We start from the raw sequence: 24,536 nt of genomic DNA, 5'->3' as shown, positions 1-24,536 counted from the left end.
GTGAGTGCGCGCCCGCGGCCGATCAGGGCCCCCCGAGCCGAGTGGGGCGCTGACCCAGCAGAGGATCGGAAGGCGCGGCCGATTGGTGCGGGTGACCCAGGGAGCACCTCGGCGTCCCTGCAGTGGCGCCCGAGCTGGGCTGGGCAGGCGCCTGGCGCCCTGGCGCGTGGGAGCACGGCGCTGTGGCGGCCGCAGGAAGCTTGTCTATTCCTACCCGGGACGGCTCCTATGTCTGCACACGGGTTGGCCTGGTTGGCGGCTCAGAGTGCGCGGGGGGAAGCGGCTGGGAGGCCCGGGACGAGCCCCCCTCCCGCCACCCCCTAACCCCGGCAGCCGCCGGGACAGGGTACAGAATGTAGATTCCTCACTGGAGCGCCGAAAAGAGCCGCGCTCTCCGTGTAGCGTGCCTGAGTCCCTCCAGCCTCTCTCTTTTCTCCGCGCCCAGGTTCCCAAGCTGCCTTTCTCTTCTTTGACGATCCCGCATTCTTCCCCCTCCTCCCCGGCCTTTCCCTTCGCTTCGTCTATTCGCCTCTCTTTCTCTTGCTTGGGATCTTGTCAGCTCCTGGCCGCTTGCTCTTTCCTTCTCCCTCCGTTTTCCTTTCTCACTTTGCTTCCCGTCCTTTCTTTAACCTTTTCTGTGTGTGTGTGTTTTTCCCTCTTCCTTCCATACTTTTGTCGCCTCGCTCCTCCTTTCTTTCCGCTGGCTGTACTCTCTTTGGGCGAATAAATGTCCCTCTGTGGCTGTTTGTGGACACCCAGTACCCAGCTTGCGCCCCTGGTTACTGGCTTCACGCGGGGCATCCCCTGCGCTTTGCGAGTGTAAGGGCCATCTCGCGGGCTGAAGGGCGGGTTGGGACGCTGCTGCGGATCCCGTGTGGGGCTCAGTCTTGAGAAACCTCTCCTGATTTACAAATTCGTGAGCCCTAGAGCAGGGCGCTGCCAGTCCACTTGCTGGGAACCTATGGCTGATGCTGAAAGAGCTGTTTTATGAAAAGCCAGTCACTTTTGAAGCGAGGGCATTTTCCTCCAGCCAGCTGCAATGCCTGGTTGCTGGAGGTCAGGGAATGTCATAAAGTGGGGAGTAGGAAGGACTCTTTGGGGTGCAGTTGCCCCAGTCAGGGCTCCCATTCTGCTGCTCTCTATAAAACAGAGAGGGCTGCTGCAGGGGATGCCGGGAATGGATAAGGTGAGTTTAGTTGACATGGCCATGCTCTCTGTCTCTCCACTGAGCTGACCACAGGAGATTGCTGCTGCTACAGAGGCTGCTTCCCTGGACAGATTCCCCATTCCCTTCTCATGGTGAGGGCTGCTCTGCTCCAGACATTATCACCTTTTGTTGGTACCTCTCGGAATGCGACAGCCAATGTGGGTTTTTCTGTCCAGCCCCAGACGAATAGAGCCCTCCAACTTTCTGGTCATCATTGAGATTTAGGGGAAACCTCACCCGCTACTCACTTTCCCATCCGTCAGTTTACAGTGTCCTTTCTGAATGCTGGAATTCTGGGAGAATCTGTTGAACTTCCATTTCCCTTCCAGCACTAACCTCCTCTGTTCCCAACCTCCTAAGAGAACCTTGACCCTAGGAAGGCTGCCACCTCAATCCACTGTGAGAATTGTGTAAGCCATTGTCACCACAAGACTTTATGGTTTAAGATGTTCACAAACAATTTGGCAATATTGAAAATAATTCCTCTTGCTAATGGAGCCTGTAGGTGTAGTGAAAGGTGCTGATATAAAAAAAAAACTCTTGAGGGCAAAAATCGAATTCCACAGCCATGGCTGTGGCAGAGGAGGAAAAAACGAAGTCTTGACTACTATGGCCCGGCCCTCTCTGGAGTTCCACAATGCACATGTGCCTTTTAAAATCCCTTTGGACAGGTAGTGTGACATAGTGTGTAAACACACATTATTGTCATTGTGATCTTGTGTATTTGATGGCCACTGTCCTCTGGCAGATTCCTTCAGAAAATTTCCATAGGATAACGAGGACCCCTCAAAGGGGAGGGCTTAGCCTCTTGGACAGTCCCCAGTGGAAGCAAAATTATTTGACATGAAAAACGATTTCCTTGGTCATCAAAAGGGTGATACCACAGTGCCATCTAGTCTAATAAAGGAAGAATCACTTTCTAAAGAGTCGGAGTTACTTGGATCTTCTGATATTCACCAAAATGAAGTAAAATTTGCTAGAGAAACATGTGGCTACCCCAAGGCACTTTATTTCCTTAATTCCTACCCACCTCCAGAAATCGTCATCTTAAAGAGTAGTCATAGCCGGAGGGTTCCAGAATTTCCCAGGATGCTGACTGCTTACAGGACCAGTTCTGTGAATTCTGATAATCTGTGTGAGAGAAGGTGTACACAAGCGTGTGACACTGAGAGTGTGTGTGTATGTTGCAAATTTAGAGACAGAAACATCTGTGCTGGTTGTGATGCATGAGGCTGAGGAGCTGGTCTCATGAGACAGAAAGTCAGCCGCGGGGAGTTCCTGTGTGGAACAGCCTTCCGTGCCAGCTGCTGGTGGGCTCTGTGGTCCACTGAGCTGAGCAGAACAGCAGCTCCGTCTGTTTGGCCTGGGAGTTCTGACGCCTGGGCCTCAGTTCCAGGTTAGCCGTGAACCAGCTGCATGACCTTGGACCCGAGCCTGTCCCAGCCTTATCTGTGTGGTTAGTGCATTCTGGTTCCTGGTGAGCTTTGCCATCCCTTATCTCTGCTATGTCTCTGTAAAGTTGCACTGTCGGTAGCAAGAAGGCAGAGTGGGCAGAAGTCTCCCTATTTATCAGATGAGACAGAAGCCCAAAGTGGTTGAAGGACTTTCTCAAGGTCATTGGACTCTTTAGTGACACAGCAAGGATCTTGCTCCAGCCTGGGCTGATTCCACAGCCCTTGCTCTGTCGACGGCAACTCCATGAGCAAGGTTTTTTTTTTGCAAAAGCACAGTGAGGTATTTCATGTGAGTCATTACCACAAAGTGAACACTCCATGGATGCTCACTGATGTTATTATCACCTACATTATCGCCGTTTCCAGTCGTTTTTACACATGTGTTTGAATGAGTGATTGGACCAGGGTTGCCGCAGCCATTGAGAGAGAAATAGAATTCTACCTCCCTGAAGCTTTATGCTCACCAGGAGAAGGTCTGGTGGCTGGTTGGCAAAGGGGCGTCTCATTGCCAAGGCAGGAATCACTGCAAAGCTGAGCAGAGTGGGAATACACTGGGGGCCTGGTGAATAAGTGTCAGGAGGAACCATCAGTGGCGACAAGGGACACCTTCTGACTCACTACATCTGTCCATGGTGGGGGGGAGGCCGGCATGAGAGGCCACGGAGGCTGCAAGCCAAGACATGAATTGTGCTCCCACTGCTACATTCTAGAAGTGCTCGGGTGATATATAACTGCTGAGTGCAAACGGCTGCCATCACGCTGCCTGGAGAGGACAAAGAGAGAGTGCTTGGCTGGCAAAAGGCACCAGTTTATTAAGAACCGTATTTGTTTTTTTTTTAAAAAAAACCTAGAAATTGCATTTCATGCCTCTGTGTGCGAATATGTTGTTTAGGGGCCAGAGCGAAATCCTGCTCATTCGAGAATTCCCAAGACTGTTTTTGAAAATGTATCAAAACATGGTTGCTGATCAGTTCTTCTGACTCCCAGATCCTGCAGGCTTTTTCTCAGGCCAAATTCCCTCTGTTTGTAGCCAACTCTAGTGCATCCTGAGTCTGTGGGAGGACCTCAGAACTGGGCATTGAGAAACTGCACCAGGCTCATTCTTCCCCCGGGCACTGTGCTGGCTGGCACACTAGGGTGGCAGTTGGTGGCGGGAGAAGATCAGCTTCCTCAGCTACCCAAGTCAGAGAATCTGATCATCATATTCATGGTGCATCTTAGACATTTAGCATCTTTACATTTTGCAGCAGTCATAGGGGAAGAGTAATTAATTTTCACCTAGAATCCACTAGGTTATCACTTACAGGAAATCCACTAGGTTATCACTTACAGGAAATATGGCATTTCTATGGAGCATAGCTTTCTCTCTCTTTTGTCTTCTTTGTGGTCACTCCTTTTTAATACTTGTAGTAAAGGCTTCCTTTTCTTTTCCTTTTGTTTAAAGGTGGCTTTATTTTTGGCTGTGTGGCTTCTGAGATCTTAGTTCCCTAGCCAGGGATCGAACCCAGGCTTTGTCAGTGAAAGCACCAAGTCCTAACCACTGGAGTGCCAGGGAATTCCCAAAGTGGCTCTATTTTGACACAGCCATGTCTTGGTAGGAAGTCCATAGTGCATGAGCCTGCTCATGGCTCAGGTGCCCATGTTCCACTCCTTCCCTCATGCAGTGAAGCAGGACGACAAGACTGGCATGTGGTACAGGGTGAGGCAGCCAGTGAATGGATCAGTTTAGGCAGTGGTACGGTCCTTCTGGTCCCTCAAGCTGTAGGCCACTGGATTCTCACAGGCGCAGCTTCAATTAGCCAAGGATGCTAAGAGCTGTTATTGCCTCCTGCCCTGCACACGTGTATCTCCCAGGAGAGGGGGAGAAATTCACCATGATAAATTAACATCTTTGCCCGGATGGCAAATATGTTGCTGGCATCCCAGACAAGCTCAAAGTTCTCAAGGTGGTATAAAAAGCTATTTGGAATTAGATTTTCTTAATAGTAATTTTAGACTAGTGCTGTTACGTGGCAATAAGAATGTTAGAGCTTGTCTTTTCTAGATATCTGTCATCAACTTAAGTAGTATGAAATGACATTAAAGAATAGTCACCTCTTCTATCTGTCATTCGTGAAATGAAATTTTGCGAAGCTGCCCATTATATTCCAGGAGAGATGTGTCATCTTTACTCTCACAGAACTTACAGTAGAACGGAATAATTTGGTGTTTTAGATATTTAATAAAGAAGATGGGTTTTGTTTGAAAATGATTTGAATATCAATAATGTCTTTAAAATGTCATACCTTTATTGGAATACATTTTAAAAATAGAGAAAAGTTCATCTGTTTAGGTAACAGTTTAGGTCTAATCAGCAAACTTTGTGGAGTAAGTATTATGACCTCTGCCTAGTGCTGGCAGTTGGAGGAGATTAGAGCCCAGACAAATCCCCAAAAGCCGAGGTCACCATCTTCAGCCTCAAGTTCATGATGGTAAAAGTGCAGAACTATGTAGTATAGACAGGTGGGGAGTGGGGAGGAACCAGTGATTTGGCAGGTCCACCCCCCCTCTGTAAAATGGGAGACTTAAACAGGTTGCTTTCTAAGGCCCTTTTCTTTCTAAAGGATGAGGAGCAGGCCAGAAAAAGGAGAGATCTGTTTGGAAAGGCTTCTGGGAATAGGTGGCTTGTTCTTAGGAAGAAACTGGCTTCTCAGGAGACACGGGTTTCATCCCTGGGTGGGGAAGATCCCCTGGAGGAGGAAACGGCAGCCCACTCCAGTATTCTTGCCTGGGAAATCCCATGGACAGAGGAGCCTGGTAGGCTACGGTTCATGGGGCCCAAAGAGTCAGACATGACTTCGGGACTAAACAATGAGCAAACAACAAAATTTAGAAGGAAGGAGGCACTGTGGGTGGATGTGGCATCCTCATGGCACAAGTCCCTGAGAAGGTTCGGGCCTGGGGGAGGGTTAGGGAGCCTCCTTGTAGAGGTCCTGTAATGGCAACCAGAAGGTTGAACCCCAGAGGTATGAGAAACTCTCGCATGGCAGGAATGTAAGAAGCACAAAAGTAAATGAAGGCTATAGTCAAGTTAAAGGTATAGCTCTGATTTCCAGTCTGGAGTCAAGATGGTACCACTGACAAAACAGAGAGGTTGAAAAGGGGGTCTAATGAGAGCTGGGAGGGTACTGAGAGCTGTGACCAGTCTAACTTGCTTAGGTTTCTACTGGCCAAAGCTTGCAAAGAAGTGAGAACCAGAGTTCTAAACAGGTTAGGGCTTAGTTGTATACGTAGGAGTCTGTGAACCCAGTTAATCTGAATTCACAGTTGGCAGTATTATTTAAATGATCACTGCAGTTTTCATGTGGGAATCTTAGCCAAGGAAGAGACTATTTGAATAGAGGAAAATATCGACAGTTATGATTACATAAAAATGAGAAATGTTTATCTGTCCAAAAATAAATGAAAAGGCATGTGTCAAACTGATGAAAATATGCACAACAAATAAAACAGACAAAAGGCTGACATCTTTCCTGGAAAAAGAACTCCAGCGAATTGAGCAGAAAAACAAAGGCTATGACCAGAAAACTTGCAACATGGAACCAAAGCTAGTTTACAGAAAGGAGAAAGATTAGTTTTTAGTTTCTAAACTAAGGAAAAAAGTTTAGTTTCATTGGTACTAAAGAAATGCAGATTTCAATTGTATGTAGGAAAAGCTTTTTGCTTCTCTAATTAATTTCTCAGATTGAAAAAAACAACTTGGTATATATCACCACTGCCGCCAAACAAAAAAAGGATAGTAGTCAGTGTTGACAAAGGTGTGGTAAATACCATCATTCATATACATTGTTGATGGAAATGTAAATTGAAATGATTCTTTTGGAAATAAAATAGATAAACAGAGAACATTGACAGTATTTCTTTGACCCACAATTTGTTGTCTGGCATTTTACTGAAAAACAGTCCTGTACATGTCTTTTTATCATTCACTCATTTATTTATTCATTTATTTACAAATATTTATTGAATATCTCATCAATATGCTATGTGCTGGAGGCAGTGTGAGGAACCAGGTAGACATGGTCCCTGGCTTCATAGAGTGGGAAAGGTAGACAGGAAACAAATAATTCATTACTGAAAATTGTGAGAAGTGCCATGAGGAAAAAGCAGAGGGTGACACGACAATGGCATCCTAGGAGGCTCCCATTATCTGTAAGTTACTTGGAGTTATTTTTAAGTGTAGCAAATTGGAAAAATCTGATCAACGTATAGGTGAATGGTTCAAGAAATCTCAGTACATCCACTTGAGGGATTATTTCAAAACCATTTAAACGTCCTTTTTAGAGTATGGAAAATTGGTAGTGATTTAATGCTAAGGGGAAAAGAGATAGACAGTTATGGGCCCAGTTTGACAACAATTATGTGAGAGAGCAAAGGGGCGGGGGTGGAAGGAGAGAGGCAAATCATCTTTCCATCCCTCTCAAATCTAAGCATAAAAGGCAAAGAATGGAAGAAAAATACCAAAATATCAATAGTTCAATTAGTGACTTATTTTCTTTCTCTGTTTCTTTGAAGGATTTTAATTTTCTTTACAAGTATGCATTGCTTTCATAATAAAAATAAATATTAACAGTTTTTAAAATGATGCTTAATTATGGCTTTGATAAATTACACATGTTTGCTTTTTGGTTTCTAAAGACTATTGGCTGGTTATTTCATTAGCCTCTTGATATTCTGGGAGTCCTTAATGAGGAAAGCAGCCTTGGCTAAATAAACTCTGAGACTGAAAGGCAGAGGTGATAAGTCAGACATCGATTGTTGATTTTTCTGATGATTGGCTGTTGTCACATTCCAAAGAATCCATGGAACTCTTACACTAGTACAGTACAGAGATATTTGAGTGGATTGCCATTGCTTGTTCTCTGTTTAAAATTAAATGAAACAGGAAATTAATAATGGCACACAGAAATAAAAGGCTTACTTTCTTCAGCCAGAGCCACCCAAGATAGCCTGGACTTTGAATACTCATGAGCCTCTTTTCAAGTGAGCTGATACAAGAGCTAATGGTCTGATTAGAAGAGCACAGTCTTGGGGTTGGAGAAGGATTGTAGGTTCTAAACGTCCATGACTGAGGGGTTAGATCAGTTAGTGCACATGCTGCCCTCATCCAGGAGAGAAGTGGAGTCCAGTCTGCTGCAGCAGCCTCCCCCTGGAGCAGTTTCACTTCATAAGAGCATTGCCCCTGGTTAACTGTAAATTAAGTCGACTAGATGGCACCCCACTGCAGTACCCTTGCCTGGAAAACCCATGGATGGAGGAGCCTGGTGGGCTGCCGTCCATGGGGTCGTTAAGAGTCGGACACGACTGAGCGACTTCACTTTCACTTTTCACTTTCATGCATTGGTGGAGGAAATGGCAACCCACTCCAGTGTTCTTGCCTGGAGAATCCCAGGGACGGCGGGGCCTGGTGGGCTGCCATCTATGGGGTCGCACAGAGTCGGACACGACTGAAGCGACTTAGCAGCAGCAGCAGTAGCAGCAGACCAGGGGTTGCCAACTTCTTTGGCACTAGGGACCGGTTTCATGAAAGCCAATTTTCTCATGGACTGGGGATGGTGTGGGGATGATTCAAGTGCATTACATTTATTGTGCACTTTATTTCTATTATTATTTTATCAGCTCCTCCTCAAATCATCAGGCACTTGATCCCAGAGGTTGGGGACCCCTGGACTAGAACACTGCATTCCTCAACTGCTCTGGGTATCAGAGGGGCCACTAAATACAGTGAGGTTCAGAATCTTATTGTTGAAACTCCACAAAGACTACATTCTAGGGACAAGCTATTTTAACAAAGAACGTGTTTTGCAGTTGGGAAGCTAATATCAACATTCTGTGCCAAATAAGATGAGATATTTAGTCACTGAGATTAGGGGGGAAAAAAAGGTATAGATGGGAATATTTGGTCTTCCATTAAACTGTAATGAAGAATCCAATTAATGGTATATGTCTCCTAATACAATGTCATTGTAAGCTTAGAGAAATATTTGTCCAAACTTTTAGTAAAATATTTATTGGCAGAAAAGCTTTCCTTAGGTATTGGACTTCACAGATTATTCAGTTGGTCTTATTGCATCCCATTTGTTATTTCTGCCATTTTGCCTCTAAGAACAGTGTTGAAGACTTTGACACATTTCAGAGCATTACACTAAATAAATCTGTCTTGCACATTCCACTGTGCTTTTTCTGGAATATTATAAATATTCAAATATAGGCACACATGCAAATTCAAAATAAAATTAAATAATGCAAATTCGGCATAAATTCCATATTTATAACTTAGCAATAGTTTTGAATTTGTTATCCTATGTTATAAATGTATCAAATATGAGCTCATGGGAATTACCAATAAATAAATTTTTCTGATTAAACTGTGGGTTCTTTCTTAATCACAATTTAAGCTTCAATTCTGATATATATTGTAAGAGAATAATTTGCACTTCATTTACTCTGAATTGTCAAGAATCATGTTCTTTCTCCATGTAAATGTCTGCAAAGAGGGCTTCTTATTCAGTTTGATTGGTTTTTGAATTTTACCAGTGGAGATGCCCTAGTGAGCCTAAGAGAATTGGTTTGTTTCTGTGAAGAGTATAGTTCTAATGAATCACTTCCATGCACATTTCTGAAGGAACAGAGCAACTGAAAGTGTGCAATGCATTGGTTTACATCAAATGGATCAGGCTTGTGTGCACTGTTCCTTGCATTAATTGACCTTTCCCCATAACTGTATAGTATCGGCTCAGATTCACTCATGGAGATCATTGGACTTTTGGTAACTTCTTACAAGAGAGTGAATGCAAGCAGAGTGTTTAGAAATTGACTAGAGTTAGTTACCAGGTTACAGCTAGGATACAAGAAGGTACTTTTTTTAAAAGTCCTTTTGATCTTGGCAGCCAACTCCTCAGTTACTACAATAAATAGAAGTTGATTAAACTCACCAGTTAAAAGGCATAGATCATTTCAACTGATGAAAGTACAAAATCTAGCTATATTCTGTGTATGAGAGACAAAGCTAAAACATTAGGACACTGATAGGATTGGAATAGATATCCTATGCAAATACTAACCAGAGGGGAGCTGATGTAGCTAAATTAACTAAGGCAAAACCTTTTGGGGGGATAAAGAGGATCACTGGATAATGATAAAATGTTCAGTTGTTCAGATAATAATTCTAGACCTGTAGCACTTAATACCATAGTTTTGAAATATGTAAAGTGAAAATGGATAGAGCTATTAGGAGAAACTGTAAAATCTACTAACCTCTTTCAGAAAATGCAAAATGAAATGAACAAAAAATGAGTAAGGATACACAGGATTTGAGCAACATGCTTAACAAACTCATTGTAGGAGACAAGCATTCAATTAGAAAAATACACTTTTTTCTCAAACACGTACAGAACATTTTTGAAAACAGACCACATACTAACCCATAAAGTTGGCCTGGAAAAGCTCCAGTAGGTAAATAACTTACAGCGCATTCTATCTGACTATGTGGTACTTAGGAAGGAACAAGAGATCAGGCCATACCTGAGTGCATGGGAAGGAGTATTAATAGTGTGATGTATTTGGAAATGGGCTTCCCTTGTGGCTCAGCTGATAAAGAATCTGCCTGCAATGTGGGAGACCTGGGTTCGATCCCTGAGTTGGGAAGATCCCCTGGAAAAGGGAAAGGCTACCCACTCCAGTATTCTGGCCTGGAGAATTCCATGGACTGTAAAGTCCATGGGGTCACAAAGAGTCAGACATGATTGAGCAACTTTCACTTATTGTCAGTCTTTCACTGACCACATCAAGCTTCTTAATTCACATGCAAGAGTGAAGAACTCCATGTTAGCATCTATATAATGTATATCAAAGATTCAGCACCTATCATATGATATGTACTAAAGAATTATGGCTATGATTATTACTCATGGGTTTCCCTGGTAGTTCAACTGGTAAAGAATCCGCCTGCGGTGTAGGAAACCAGTTCAGTTCTTGAGCCGGGAAGATCCACCGGAGAAGGGATAGGCTACCCACTCCAGTATTCTGGCCTGGAGAATTCCATGGACCGTATATATATATAGAGTCCATGAAGTCGCAAAGAGTCAGACATGACTCAGCGACTTTCACTTATTACTCATGTTTTGTTATCTTTACCCACGTGGGGAACCCATGTGGAGTTCTCTTCAGAGGGCTCTACAAATATTTGCATTTGACAGATTATGTAACAGTAATGGAAGAACTTGTCCTTTATGAAAACAATCTCCTTTATGTAAAAAATACTCGGACACATTTCTCCAAAGTTCTTTTGGGTGAACATTCACAAGGCCCTTTCACACAAACATGCAGATAGCCAACACACTCATAAATATACGCCAAATCAAACTTTAGAAAAATCATATCTAAGCTATATATATGCACACACATACACAGTATTTGTAGCATCTGCATTAGACATACTATCTGTACTACAGTTTGCAAACTTTGGGTCAAATCTTGTCTCCACCCGTTTTTGTAAGTAAAGTTTTATTGGAATACAACTGAAGAAAAAGTGGAAAACTTCAAGACTCAGGCAAAGAGAAGTGCTGTAAACTGATGGTTTGACCCAGGTAGCTAGACCTGACTTTCTGTGAAGATGTATTAGTGTTTTGGGCTAGCTACTGAGCCAAGCCCTATGCCAAAGGCATAACATATATTTTTCTCATTTAATCCTCAAAACAACCCTCTGACATAGGTGTGTAAAAAACCCATTTGAAGACAAGAAAACAGGTAATTGGGTGAGATGTATAACCTGCCTAAATTTACATCCTGGTCAGTATTGGAGTTGGCATTTAAAACCAGCTGAGACACATAGCCTGTCTGATATGTTTTAATGTTCATTAAATTCTCAGACAAGCCTCAAAAAGCCCTTGCCATCCTTTTTTATTTATTCTTTTTATTGATGTATAGTTGATTGCTTGGAAAATCCCATGGACGGAGGAGCCTGGTAGGCTGCAGTCCATGGGGTCGCTAGGAGTCGGATACGACTGAGCGACTTCACTTTCACTTTTCACTTTCATGCACTGGAGAAGGAAATGGCAACCCACTCCAGTGTTCTTGCCTGGAGAATCCCAGGGACGGGGGAGCCTGGTGGGCTGCCATCTCTGGGGTCGCACAGAGTTGGACACGACTGAAGCGACTTTGCAGCAGTTGATTTACAATATGTTAGTTTCTGGTGTACAACAAAGTGATTCAGTTATACATATATATGTTAAGTATATATAACATATATACATGTGTAATATAATATATATATACATGTATGATATATAGCATATATATATTCTTTTTCAGATTCTTTGCGATTATAGTTTATGGTAAGACATTGAATATAGTTCCCTGTGCTGTATAGTAGGTCCTTGTTGTTTATCTATTTTATATATAGTAGTGTGTGTCTTGGAGAAGGCAATGGCACCCCACTCCAGTACTCTTGCCTGGAAAATCCCATGGATGGAGGAGCCTGGTCGGCTGCAGTCCGTGGGGTTGCTAAGAGTCGGACACAACTGAGCGACTTCACTTTCACTTTTCACTTTCATGCATTGGAGAAGGAAATGGCAACCCACTCCAGTGTTCTTGCTTGGAGAATCCCAGGGACGGGGGAGCCTGGTGGGCTGCCGTCTATGGGGTCGCACAGAGTCGGACACGACTGAAGCGACTTAGCAGCAGCAGCAGTGTGTGTCTGTTCATATCTAAACTCCTAATTCACCCCTCACCCATTTCCCCTTTGGCAACCATAAATTTGTTTTCTCTGTTTACAAGTCTGTTTAGTTCTTGTAAATAAGTTCATTTGTATTATTTTTTTAAGGTTCCACATATAAGTGCTATCATATGATTTTGTCTTTGACTTACTTCACTTAGTATGATAACCTCTAGGTCCATCCATGCTGCTGCAAATGGCATTGTTTCATTATTTTTTATGGCTGAGTAGTATTATACTCAAAGAAGGCAATGGCAGCCCACTCCAGCACTCTTGCCTGGAAAATCCCATGGACGGAGGAGCCTGGTGTGCTGCAGTCCATGGGGTCACTAGGAGTCGGACACGACTGAACAACTTCACTTTCACTTTCATGCATTGGAGAAGGAAATGGCAACCCACTCCAGTGTTTTTGCCTGGAGAATCCCAGGGACGGGGGAGCCTGGTGGGCTGCCATCTCTGGGGTCACACAGAGTCAGACACGACTGAAGTGACTTAGAAGCACCAGCAGTATTACACTATATATATATAGCACATCTTTATCCATTCATCTGTTGATAGACATTTAGATTGCTTCCTTGTCTTGGCTGTTGTGAATAGTGCTGCTATGAACATAGGGGTGCATGTGTCTTTTCAAATTAGAGTTTTCTCTGGATATATGCCCAGGAGTGGGATTGCAGAATTGTATGATAACTCTTTAAGTTTTTTAAAGAGCCTCCCTACTGTTCTCTGTAGGGCTTCCTTGGTGGCTCAGTGGTAAACAATCTGCTTGCAGTGCAGGAGATGGAGGAGACACGGGTTCGATCCCTGGGTCAGGAAGATCCCCTGGAAGAGGGCATGGCAACCCATTCCAGTATTCTTGCTGGAAAAATCTGGTGACAGAGGAGCCTGGTGGGCTACAGGCAATCGGGTTCCAAATAGTTGGACATGACTGAGCACACACTTTTCTCCATAGTAAAAGCCTGTACCCTCTGTTTTGGCTATGTGTCTATACAAAATAAGTGGAATGGAGACCTGAGGTGACTATCTGCAAATAACAGGTTCCAACATGTTAAGGCACCTTTAACAATGTTTAATAAAATCACTCTCTAAAGGTAAATTTTGCAGCTCTTCTTTTCCCCTTTTAAATAAGGATTTAGATATCCAAGATATTGTAAATGCTTTCAACAATGATTTACACAAAAGAATTATGTTTTTTTTTTTTTGGTGAGGGGGAAGGATTTAGGTTAGAGGAAAGATTTTTTTTCTATATAAGGAAAATGAAGACCTTAATGTATTTTAAATTATGCTCCATGTGGACTTAAATTATGGTGCATCCACTTCACAAGATTTGTAAGAGGCCAGGGCATTTTACTTCTTGAATGTTGACAGTTGCCTCATTAGCCATGTCAGTTGCACTGCTCTGTCCATGGCCTGTTTCTGTGAATGACCATTGGGTTTTTTTGCTCATTTTGGTCTGAGTAGACACAGCCCTTGGAGAGTAGTGTGAATGAGCTCAGCCAGGGCAGCTCATACGATCTTGGATCATGAGGAGCCAGTGAAATAAAGCTTTTTCTCAACTTCAAGTGAGGGGTCCCAGAGAAAATGAATCCTGAAACTAGCACTTATCCCAGGGGCTCATCATGTAGATGCTAGCAGTGTGTTGTATTACTGAAATAACCAAGTGAGTGTAGTACTTCCCATAGGAGTGACCGTTCTCTCTCCTCTGGAGGAGGCAGCTTTAGAAAAGAGCCATTTGAGAGAATATGCAAATGAGCCTGGGCCTGCCAGGCTGGCAGACAGTGCAGGCAGCAAAGAAATTAGGTTGAAGGCTTGGAAGGATGGTAAAAAGATGCCCAGTACAACCGGAGGAGAGTTTGACCTTGGGATGATGGCCAACTCAGCAGAAGCCTCACGGCTGAGACTTTGCTATGTAGAAGATGAACTGGCACAACATCTTGAAGGTTGAAAAACCGTTTGAGCCGATTTGTCATGTACACTAGAGGCAAACATATTTATTATTTCTGTGATTGGTTTTGCTGAAAGTGATACACTGAGTGTAATACACCAACTAAAACTTGTTAAAAAGTGAAAAAAGTGAAAGTGTTAGTTGCTCAGTCGTGTCCCTCTTTGTGCCCCTATGGATTGTAGCCTGCCAGGTTCCTCTGTCCATGAAATTCTCCAGGAAAGAATAACTGGAGTGGGTACTTCTACAGGAGATCTTCCCTACCCAGGGGTCGAACTCCTGTCTGCCGTGTCTCCTGCATTGCAGGTGGATGCTTTACCATCTGAGCCACCAGGGAAGCCCTAAATTAATGAAAGCCGTGCTGAAATGAAGCTTATTGGGGTGAATGATGTAGGCTGTTTATGAAAAACTTCTTCAATGGACATGAATCTGAGTAAACTCCAGGAGGTAGTGGAGGACAGAAGAGCCTGGCGTGCTGTGGTCCATGGGGTCTCAGAGTCGGACACAACTTAGCGACTGAACAACTTCTTCAATAAAAATTTTAATGGACCTGTAGAAATCATTTTATGCATAAACTCACTGTAAGATTAATGAAAGATAATTAGACAAATAGAATACAGAGCTGAAGATGGGTATTAAAAAATACTTTGCATTACTGGACAAAAAGGTCTCTGTGTATGTCCCCTTTTAGTTGAGGATCCTTACTTTGCACCTCTACTCTCAATTTGTTCTTTGTGACTTGGAAGCAAAGCGAAAGAAAAAATGGTATCATTTTAGCATTAGTATAGCATTTTACAATCTGGCAGCTTTTGTATTTATTGCCATATGGATGTACATTAAATCTGCATCTCCCTCTCATTTATATGTTTATGAAGTTATAAAGATATATACATGTGCACACAAAATAATTAAGCAAGTGATATGTGTTTGACAATGTTTGGTGACTTAATGCCAATTAGAGAGTTTTTTTTTTTTTTTTAAAGCACCTTGCTTTTCTAATCCAATTGCTTGCATGCTTTTTTGGTTTATGCATTTAAGGATAAAATCCACTTAAAATACCACAATTTTCATACATGCAGCTTTCAGTGGGACTTCTATTTATTCCAGATGGCCTTGAAAAATTATTATTGAGAGGTTTAGAAACCTAGATGTCACAAGATCCATCAGAATGAGACTAAAATCACACTTTTTGGTTTCCAACTGTTCTTCCTATTCAGGGATGGGGTATATTTTTGACTTGGGGGGAGTTGAAGGCGTATGACTTGGCTAGACCATTGAATGCAGCCAAATTAGCTCAGCTTATTTCTCAGGGAGGGAGTCCTGTACTGCAGGCACCTTGCCCAACTCTGTTGGAGGGAAGCAGCTCATCATGTTCCAGAGTTCAGCTGAATGCTCTGTTAAAGGCTGCATATAGGATTTGTGTGTATGGAAGTGAGCAGTTACACTGACAATCTCTCTCCTTTGAAAAAGTATGGTTGGATTGGAATGAACAAGATTGTGATGCTCTTCATTGAATGTCATATTTGTTTTTCTTTTAAACCATAGTGATGAAACCATTATTCATTGTAGCAAGGTTCTGGTTCCAGTATCAGAGAACTGGGTGTGGGGGTCTCGGTTGTGACCTTTGGCTGGGAACATCTCTGCTGCTGCTGCTAAGTTGCTTCAGTCATGTCTGACTCTGTGCGACCCCATAGACGGCAGCCCACCAGGCTCCCCTGTCCCTGGGATTCTCCAGGCAAGAACACTGGAGTGGGCTGCCATTTCCTTCTTCAATGCATGAAAGTGCAAAGTGAAAGTGAAGTCGCTCAGTTGTGTCTGAATCTTAGCGACCCCATGGACTGCAGCCCACCAGGCTCCTCCATCCATGGGATTTTCCAGGCAAGAGTACTGGAGTGGGATGCCATTGCCTTCTCCAGGAACATCTCTAGAGAATGTCAAAGAGGTCAGATTTCCATTCACACAGCAAAGAAGCCAGGGACCACAAACATCTTGCTCTTTTGGTTTGCTGAGGTCTGACTCCAGGATGCAGCATTTTCTGGTTAACAGAGAGGAGCTCTTGTATGCAGAGAGTCTGCTAAGATGGAGATATCCAAGTTCCAGAAAGCCCGAAGTCTGTACAGCTATATCGTTTGGTTTTCAATTATGTACTTTGGTGGCCTCTGAATTTCTTAGATTAGTGCAAGAAACTTGAAGGAAGAAAACAACTGTTCTCCTAGAACTTTGAGCAGGTGGAAATAGTGAAGAAATAGTAGGAGTTTTGATTGAAATGTCGGAAGCTAAAGTTGGGTCTGAGAAATAGAAATACCGCTGGGAAAAGAAGGTAAACTCTTGCTGTAATTAAATGACAGATTGCCTCTTAGTGACTCTGACCTTGCCCTCCTAGAAAGAGCTTTGGGGACAGTGTATCCACATCTGCTTCAGGGCCTTAGAGGAAGGCAATGGTCTTGTGCAAACTGGCAGCTTTAATAGTGAGCACCTTAGGTGTCTGGGCCACTGGTGGCTTTCAGTTTGTAATTCTGGGACACCATGGTTCTGCTGGATTAGGAGTGAGAGCTAGTTTGGGGTACCTCTTATGATTTGCATAATTCACTCAAGATTCATCCAAGCTGTTGCTTGTAGCAATAGTTCATTCTCTCTCTCTTTTTTTTTTTTTATTGCTACAGGGTAATCCATGGTAAGTATGTACCACTGTTTATTTCACCATTCAGCTGTTGAAGGACATCTGGGCTGATTCTAGTTTGGGGCTATTATGAATAAAGCTGCTATGAACATTCATGTGTAGGCTTTTGTGGGATGCTAAGTGTTCATTTCTCTAGGATAAATGCTCAGGAATGCAATTGCTGGGACGTTTGGTAAGTGCATGTTTAGTTTTGTAAGAAACTGTTGAACAGTTTTCCAGAATGACTGTATGTCATTTCACATTCCCACCAGCAATGTGTGAGTGATCCAGTTTCTCCTCATCCTTTCCAGCATGTAGTGTTGTTATTTTTACATTTTAGCCATTCTGATAGATGTGTAGTCATATCTCATTGTGATTTTACTATCCCTTCTCCTGATGACTAATAATGTTCAACATCTTTTCACATGCTTATTAGCCATCTGTAGGTCCTCTGTGGTAGAATGTCATTTGCCTGTTTTCTGATGGGATTCTCTGTTTATTTAACTGTTGAGCTTTGGGAGTTACATATTCTTTAATATTACTCTCTGTTAGATATGTTGCTTGCAGTATTTCTTCTTGACTCATTGCCTGTCTTTTCAACTTTTTCCCATGCTATTTGACAGAGCAAAATTTCTAGTTTTGATGAGTCCAATCTATCAGTTTTTCCTCTCATGGATCATGACTTAGCATCAAGAATTAATTGTCTAATATGAAAAGATGCTCCACAATGCTAATTATTAGATACATGCAAATCAAAACTACCATGAGGTATCACCTCGCACCAGTCAGAATAGCCGTTATCAAAAAGTCTACAAATAATAAATGCTGGAGAGAGTGTGGAGAAAAGGGTAACCTTCTACACTGTTGGTGGGAGTATACACTGGTGCAGTCACTCTGAAGAACATTATCAGTTCAGTTCAGTTCAGTTCAGTCGCTCAGTCATGTCCGACTCTTTGTGACCTCATGAACTGAAGCACAGCAGGCTTCCCTGTCCATCACCAGCTCCAGGATCTTGCTCAAACCCATGTCCATTGAGCCCGTGATGCCATCCAACCATCTCATCCTCTGTCATCCCCTTCTCCTCCTGTCGTCAATCTTGCCCAGCATCATGGTCTTTTCCAGTGAGTCCTTTGGCATCAGGTGGCCAGGGTATTGGAGCTTCAGCCTCAGCATCAGTCCTTCCAATGAATATTCAGAACTGGTTTCCCTTAGGATTGACTGGTTTGATCTCCTTGCAGTCCAAGGGACTATCAAGCATCTTCTCTAACAGTACAGTTCAAAAGCATCAATTCTTCAGCACTCAGCTTTCTTTATGGTAATGTTCTCTCATAATGGAGAACGTTATGGAGGTTCCTTAAAAAACTGAAAATAGAGTGGTCATATGATCCAGCTATCCCTGAACTCTTAATTTGAAAAGATATATGCACCCTTATATTCATAGCAGCATTATTTACACTTGCCAAGACATGGAAGTAGTCTAAATGTCCATCCACAGAGGAATAGATAAAGAAGATATGGTACATATACACAATGGAATATAACTGAGCCATCAAAAGAATGAAATAACGCCATTCGCAGCAACATGGATGGACCTAGAGATTATCATAGTAAGTGAAAAAAGCCAGAAAGAGAGACAAATATCAGATGATATAACTTATATGTGGAATAAAAAATATACAAATGATTTTATTTACAGAAGAGAAACAGACTCACAGGCATAGAAAACAAACGTAGTTACTAAAGGGAAAAAGGGGTAAGGGAGGGATAAATTAGGAGTTCAGGATTAGCTAATATGAACTACTATATATATTAATAAAATAGATAAACAACGAGGTCCTACTGTATAGCACTGCTGCTACTGCTGCTAAGTCGTTTCAGTCGTGTCTGACTCTGTGCGACCCCATAGACGGCAGCCCACCAGGCTCCCCCATCCCTGGGATTCTCCAGGCAAGAACACTGGAGTGGGTTGCCATCTCCTTCTCCAATGTACGAAAGTGAAAAGTGAAAGTGAAGTCGCTCAGTCGTGTCCGACTCTTAGTGACCCTATGGACTGAAGCCGACCAGGCTCCTCCGTCCATGGGATTTTTCAGGCAAGAGTACTGGAGTGGGGTGCCATCGCCTTCTCCACTGTATAGCACAGGGAACCATGTTCAATATCTTGTAATAAACCATAACAGAAAAAAATATGAAAAGCATTTATGTGTGTGTGTGTGTATATATATATATATATATTTAACTGAATCACTTTACTGTACACCAGAAGTTAGCACAATAGTATAAATCACCTACACTTTAATTTTAAAAATGAATTAATTGAGTAGACCTTGTTGTTCAGTTGCTAAGTTGTGTCTGACTCTTTGCAACCCCACGAACTGCAGCACAGCTGGCTTCCCTCTCCTTCACTATCTCCCTGAGTTTGCTCAAACTCATGTCCATTGACTCACTGATGCCATCCAACCATCTCATCTACTGTCCCCACCTTTCCTCTTGCCCTCAATCTTTCCCAGCATCAGTATGAAAAGGTAAAAAGATATGACACTGAGTAGCCCTAGATCTTGGAATTTTTCTTCTATGTTTTATCTAAAAGTTTTACAGTTTCAAGTTTTATTAAGTCTGCGATACATTTTGGGCTTCCTCAGTGGCTCAGTGGGTAAACAATCTGCCTGCAATGCAGGAGCACAGGAGACTCAGATTCAATCCCTGAGTCAGAAAGATCCCCTGGAGGAGGAAGATTATAACCCACTCCAGTATTCTTGCCTGGGAACTCCCATGAACAGAAGAGCCTGATGGGGTACAGTTCATGGGGTCGCAAAGGGTTGAACATGACTGAGTGCAGCACAGGGTTGCCCAATTGAATGTCAATTCAGATCCTTTGCCATTTTAAATTATTATTTCCTTTTTAGTATTAAGTGTTCTGTATACGGAGAAGGCAATGGCACCCCACTCCAGTACTGTTGCCCAGAAAATCCCATGGATGGGGGAGCCTGGTAGGCTGCAGTCCATGGGGTCGCTAAGAGTCAGACACGACTGAGCGACTTCACTTTCACTTTCCACTTTCAGGCATTGGAGAAGGAAATGGCAACCCACTCCAGTGTTCTTGCCTGGAGAATCCCATGGACGGAGAAGCCTGGTAGGCTGCAGTCCATGGGGTCGCACAGAGTCAGACACGACTGAAGCGACTTAGCAGCAGCAGCAGTTCTGTATACATTCTAGATACGAGTCCTTTATTGTACCTAGGCTTTGCAAATACTTTTCTCCCATTCAGTGGGTTGCCTCTTCACTTTCTTCATGATGTTCATTGAAGCATTGAAGTTTTACATTTTCATGAAATCCAGTTAGCTAATTTTTTCTTTTGTCTCTCATAAATGTTTTGTGTAACCTAAGATCACAAAGATTTACTCCTCTATCTTCCTCTAAGAGTTTTATACTTTTATATCTTACATTAAGATTATGATTTATTTTGAGTTATTTTTTGTGTGTATTGTAAGAAGGGGGTCCAACTTCATTCTTTTTCACGTGGCTGTTGGTTGTCCCGGAATCATTTGTTAAAAGACTTTTTCCATTATTTATACGTGTTTCTGGATCCTTAATTCTATTTTATTAATCTAGATAGCTATCTTTATGAAACACCACATGGTCTTTGACGGCTGTTGCTTTGTAGTTAGTTTTGAAATCAGGAAGTATGAATCTTCAGTTTTTTTCTTCTTTCTCTAGAATGTTTTGGCTATTCTGGGTACCTAGACTTTCAGTGTGAATTTCAAAATTAGCTTATCAATATCTCCAAAGAAACCAGCTAAGATTTTGTTATGGATCATGTTGAATCCATAGATCAGTTTGGAGGAATATTACCATCTGAACAATATTAAGTTTTTAAATCCATGAACTTGGGCTGTCTTTACATTAATTTGAATGTTCTTTAATTTCTTTCAATAATATTTTGTCAGTTTTTGGATTATAAGTTTTATACTACTTTAAAAAATTTACTCATAATATTTTACTCTTTTTGATATTGTAAATATAATTTTTTTAAATTTTATTTTTGGATTGTTCATTGCTACTTATAGAAAGACTGTTGAATTTTTAAATATTGATCTTCTATCCTGCATTCTTACTGAACTCATTTTTGTGGATTCCTTAAGATTTTCTATATACAAGATTATGTCACCTGTAAATAAGCACTTTTACTTCTTCCTATCCAATGTGGACACATTTTATTTATTTATGCCTAAATTCCCTGGCAGGAATCTCCAGTATTATGCAACTGAAGCAGCTAGAATGGACTTCCTTGTTTCCAACCTTGTGGGGGAAAGCATTCAGCCTTTCATCATTAAACATGATGTTATGTCTGGGGTTTTTCCTAGATGCCTTTTATCAGATTGAAGATGTTCACTCTCATTCCCAGCTTGATTAAGTGTTTATTATTATCTTTGTATCAATGAATGGGTGACAGATTTTGTCAAATGATTTTTCTCTCTCTATTGTGATAATCATGTATTTTCCCCTTTTAATTTTTTGCTATGGTGTTTTATATTAACTAACTCTTGGATGTTAAGCCAACTTTGCATTCTCGGGATAAATCCCATTTTGTCATGTTGTACAGTCCTTTTTATATATTTCTGAATTGGATTTTCTATTGTTTCCTTGAGAATTTTTGCATCTCTATTTCTTAAAGTTATTATTGGTCTATAGTTTTCTTTTCTTATGATGTCTTTGTTTGGTTTTAGTATCAGGGTAATACTTACCTCTAACCATCTCATCCTCTGCCTCCCCCTTCTCCTTTTGCCTTCAATCTTTCCCAGCATCAGAGGCTTTTCCAATGAGTTGGCTCTTGGATAAGACGGTTACATAGCATCACTGTCTCAATGGACATGAGTTTGAGCAAACTCCTGGAGATAGTGGAGGACAAGGAAGCCTGGTGTGCTGTAGTCCATGAGGTCACAGAGAGTCAGATATGGCTTAGACTACACAACAACAGCAGCAATACCTCATAGGATGTTAAATGTCTTGTCTTTTCTGCTCTTTGAGTTTGTGAAACTTGGTATTAATATTTTTGTAGAATTCACTAGAGAAACCCTTTTGGCCTGGGATTTTCTTTGTGGTAAGTTGTTAGATTATTTATTCAGTGACTTTACTTTTTTATATAGTTGGATTTAGATATTCTTTTACTTTTTGAGTAATTTTAACAGTTTGTGTCTTTCTAGGAATTTGTCAGTTTTGTCTAAATTATTCAGTTTGTTGATGTACTGTTACTCATGGTATTCCATTATAATCTATTTTATTTTTAAAGGATGGTATTACTGTCCCTTCATTCTTTTTTTAAAAATTAATTTATTTTTTTATTGAAGGATAATTGCTTTACAGAATTTTGCTGTTTTCTGTCACACCTCTACATGAATCAGCCATGCTGCTGCTGCTGCTGCTAAGTCACTTCAGTCGTGTCCGACTCTGTGTGACCCCATAGACGGCAGCCCACCAGGCGCCCCCGTCCCTGGGATTCTCCAGGCAAGGACACTGGAGTGGGTTGCCATTTCCTTCTCCATAGGTAGGTATACATATTTCCCCTCCTTTTTGAAACTCCCTCCCATCTCCCTCCCCACCCCACTCATTTAGGTTGATATACAGCCCCTGTTTGAGTTTCCTCAAATTCCCATTGGCTAACTATTTTACATATGGTAATGTAAGTTTCCATGTTACTCTTTCCATACATCTCACCCTCTCCTCCCCTCTTCCCATGTCCATGTCTATTCTCTATGTCTGTTTCTCCATTGTTGCCCTGTAAATAATTTCTTCAGTACCATTTTTCTAGATTCCGTATATATGTGTTAGAATACAGTATTTATCTTTCTCTTTCTTACTCACTTAACTGTATAATAGATTCTAGATTCATCCACCTCATTAGAACTGACTCAAATGTGTTCCTTTTATGGCTAAGTAATATTCCATCGTGAATATACATGACAACTTCTTTATCCATTCATCTGTCGATGGACATCTAGGTTGCTTCCATGTTCTAGTTATTGTAAATAGTGCTTCAGTGAACAATGGTATACATATGTCTCTTTCAATTTTGGTTTCCTCAGGGTATATGCCTAGGAGTGGGATTGCTGGGTCATATGGTACTTTTATTCTTATTTTTTTAAGGAATCGCCATACCATCTTCCATAGTGGCTGTATCAATTTACATTCCCACCAGCAGTACAAGAGTGTTCCCCTTTCTCTACACCCTTCCCAGCATTTATTGTTTGTAGACCTTTTGATGAGGGCCATTCTGACCAGTGTGAGGTGATATCTCATTGTAGTTTTGATTTCCATTTCTCTAATAATAAGCGATGTTGAGCATCTTTTCAGGTGTTTATTAGCCATCTGTATGTCTTCTTTGGAGAAATGTCAGTTTAGGTCTTTTCCCTACTTTTTGATTGGGTTGTTTGTTTTTCTGGTATGAATTATATCAGCTGCTTGTATATTTTGGAAATTAATCCTTTGTCAGTTGTTTCATTTGTTATTATTTTCTTCCATTCTGAGGGTTGTCTTTTCACCTTGCTTATAGTTTCCTTTGCTATGCAAAAGCTTTTAAGTTTAATCAGGTCCCATTTGTTTACTTTGGACACGGCTGAGCGTCTTCACTTTCACTTTTCACTTTCATGCATTGGAGAATGAAATGGCAACCCACTCCAGTGTTCTTACCTGGAGAATCCCAGGGACGGGGGAGCCTGGTGGGCTGCCGTCTATGGGGTCGCACAGAGTCAGACACGACTGAAGTGACTTAGCAGCAGCAGCAATTTGTTTACTTTGGTTTTTATTTATCACTCTAGGAAGTGGGTCATAGAGGATCTTGCTTTGATTTACATCATCAAGTGTTCTGCCTATGCTTTCCCCTAAGAGTTTATAGTTTCTGGTCTTACAGTTAGGTCTTTAATCCATTTTGAGTGTACCTTTGTGTATGGTGTTAGGAAGTGTTCTAATTTCATTCTTTTACATGCAACTGTCCAGTTTACCCAGCACCATTTATTGAAGAGGCTGTCTTTGCCCCATTGTATATTCTTGCCTCGTTTGTCAAAAATAAGGTACCCATAGTTACATGGATTTATTTCTGGGCTTGCCACCTTGTTGCATTGGTATATATTTCTGTTTTTGTGCCAGTACCACTCTATCTTGACGACTGTAGCTTTGTAGTGTCATCTGAAGTCAGGAAGATTGATTCGTCCAGCTCCATTCTTCTTTCCCAAGAATGCTTTAGCTATCTGGGGTCTTTTGTGTTTCCATATGAATTGTGAAATTTTTTGTTCTAGCTCTGTGAAAAATGCCATAGGTAATTTGATATGAAAATGATTGATATTCACATAATGAGTTATGCATCAAAAATAGAGTTAGGCCCCCAAAAAAGAGAAATAGTAGCTGTGAGGTGATGGGTAATTAGATGATTGTGATTTTTTCATTCGATAGATGTAGGTATGGATATAGACAATTAAAACATCAAGTTCTATACCTTAAATATATGCAATTTTAATTTGTCCATTATA

General features: G+C 41.7%; 1 protein-coding gene and 1 long non-coding RNA gene across 4 annotated transcripts in view; both read left to right on the top strand.

Annotated features, from left to right (window-relative positions):
• HS6ST2 (heparan sulfate 6-O-sulfotransferase 2) overlaps nucleotides 1–24,536 on the top strand; it is a 591,504-nt gene that overhangs the window by 1,829 nt on the left and 565,139 nt on the right. The gene's annotated exons all lie outside the window — the stretch shown is intronic.
• LOC133242243 (uncharacterized) lies at nucleotides 7–24,245 on the top strand. Its single transcript, XR_009734815.1, has 2 exons — nucleotides 7–18,623; nucleotides 21,816–24,245. It is a non-coding gene; the product is annotated as an uncharacterized LOC133242243 (long non-coding RNA).

Source organism: Bos javanicus, chromosome X (genome assembly GCF_032452875.1).
Source record: "Bos javanicus breed banteng chromosome X, ARS-OSU_banteng_1.0, whole genome shotgun sequence".
Classification (NCBI taxonomy): domain Eukaryota; kingdom Metazoa; phylum Chordata; class Mammalia; order Artiodactyla; family Bovidae; genus Bos; species Bos javanicus.
The sequence above is the reverse complement of the archived record's forward strand: the minus strand, read 5'-3'. Positions and strand labels throughout refer to the sequence as shown.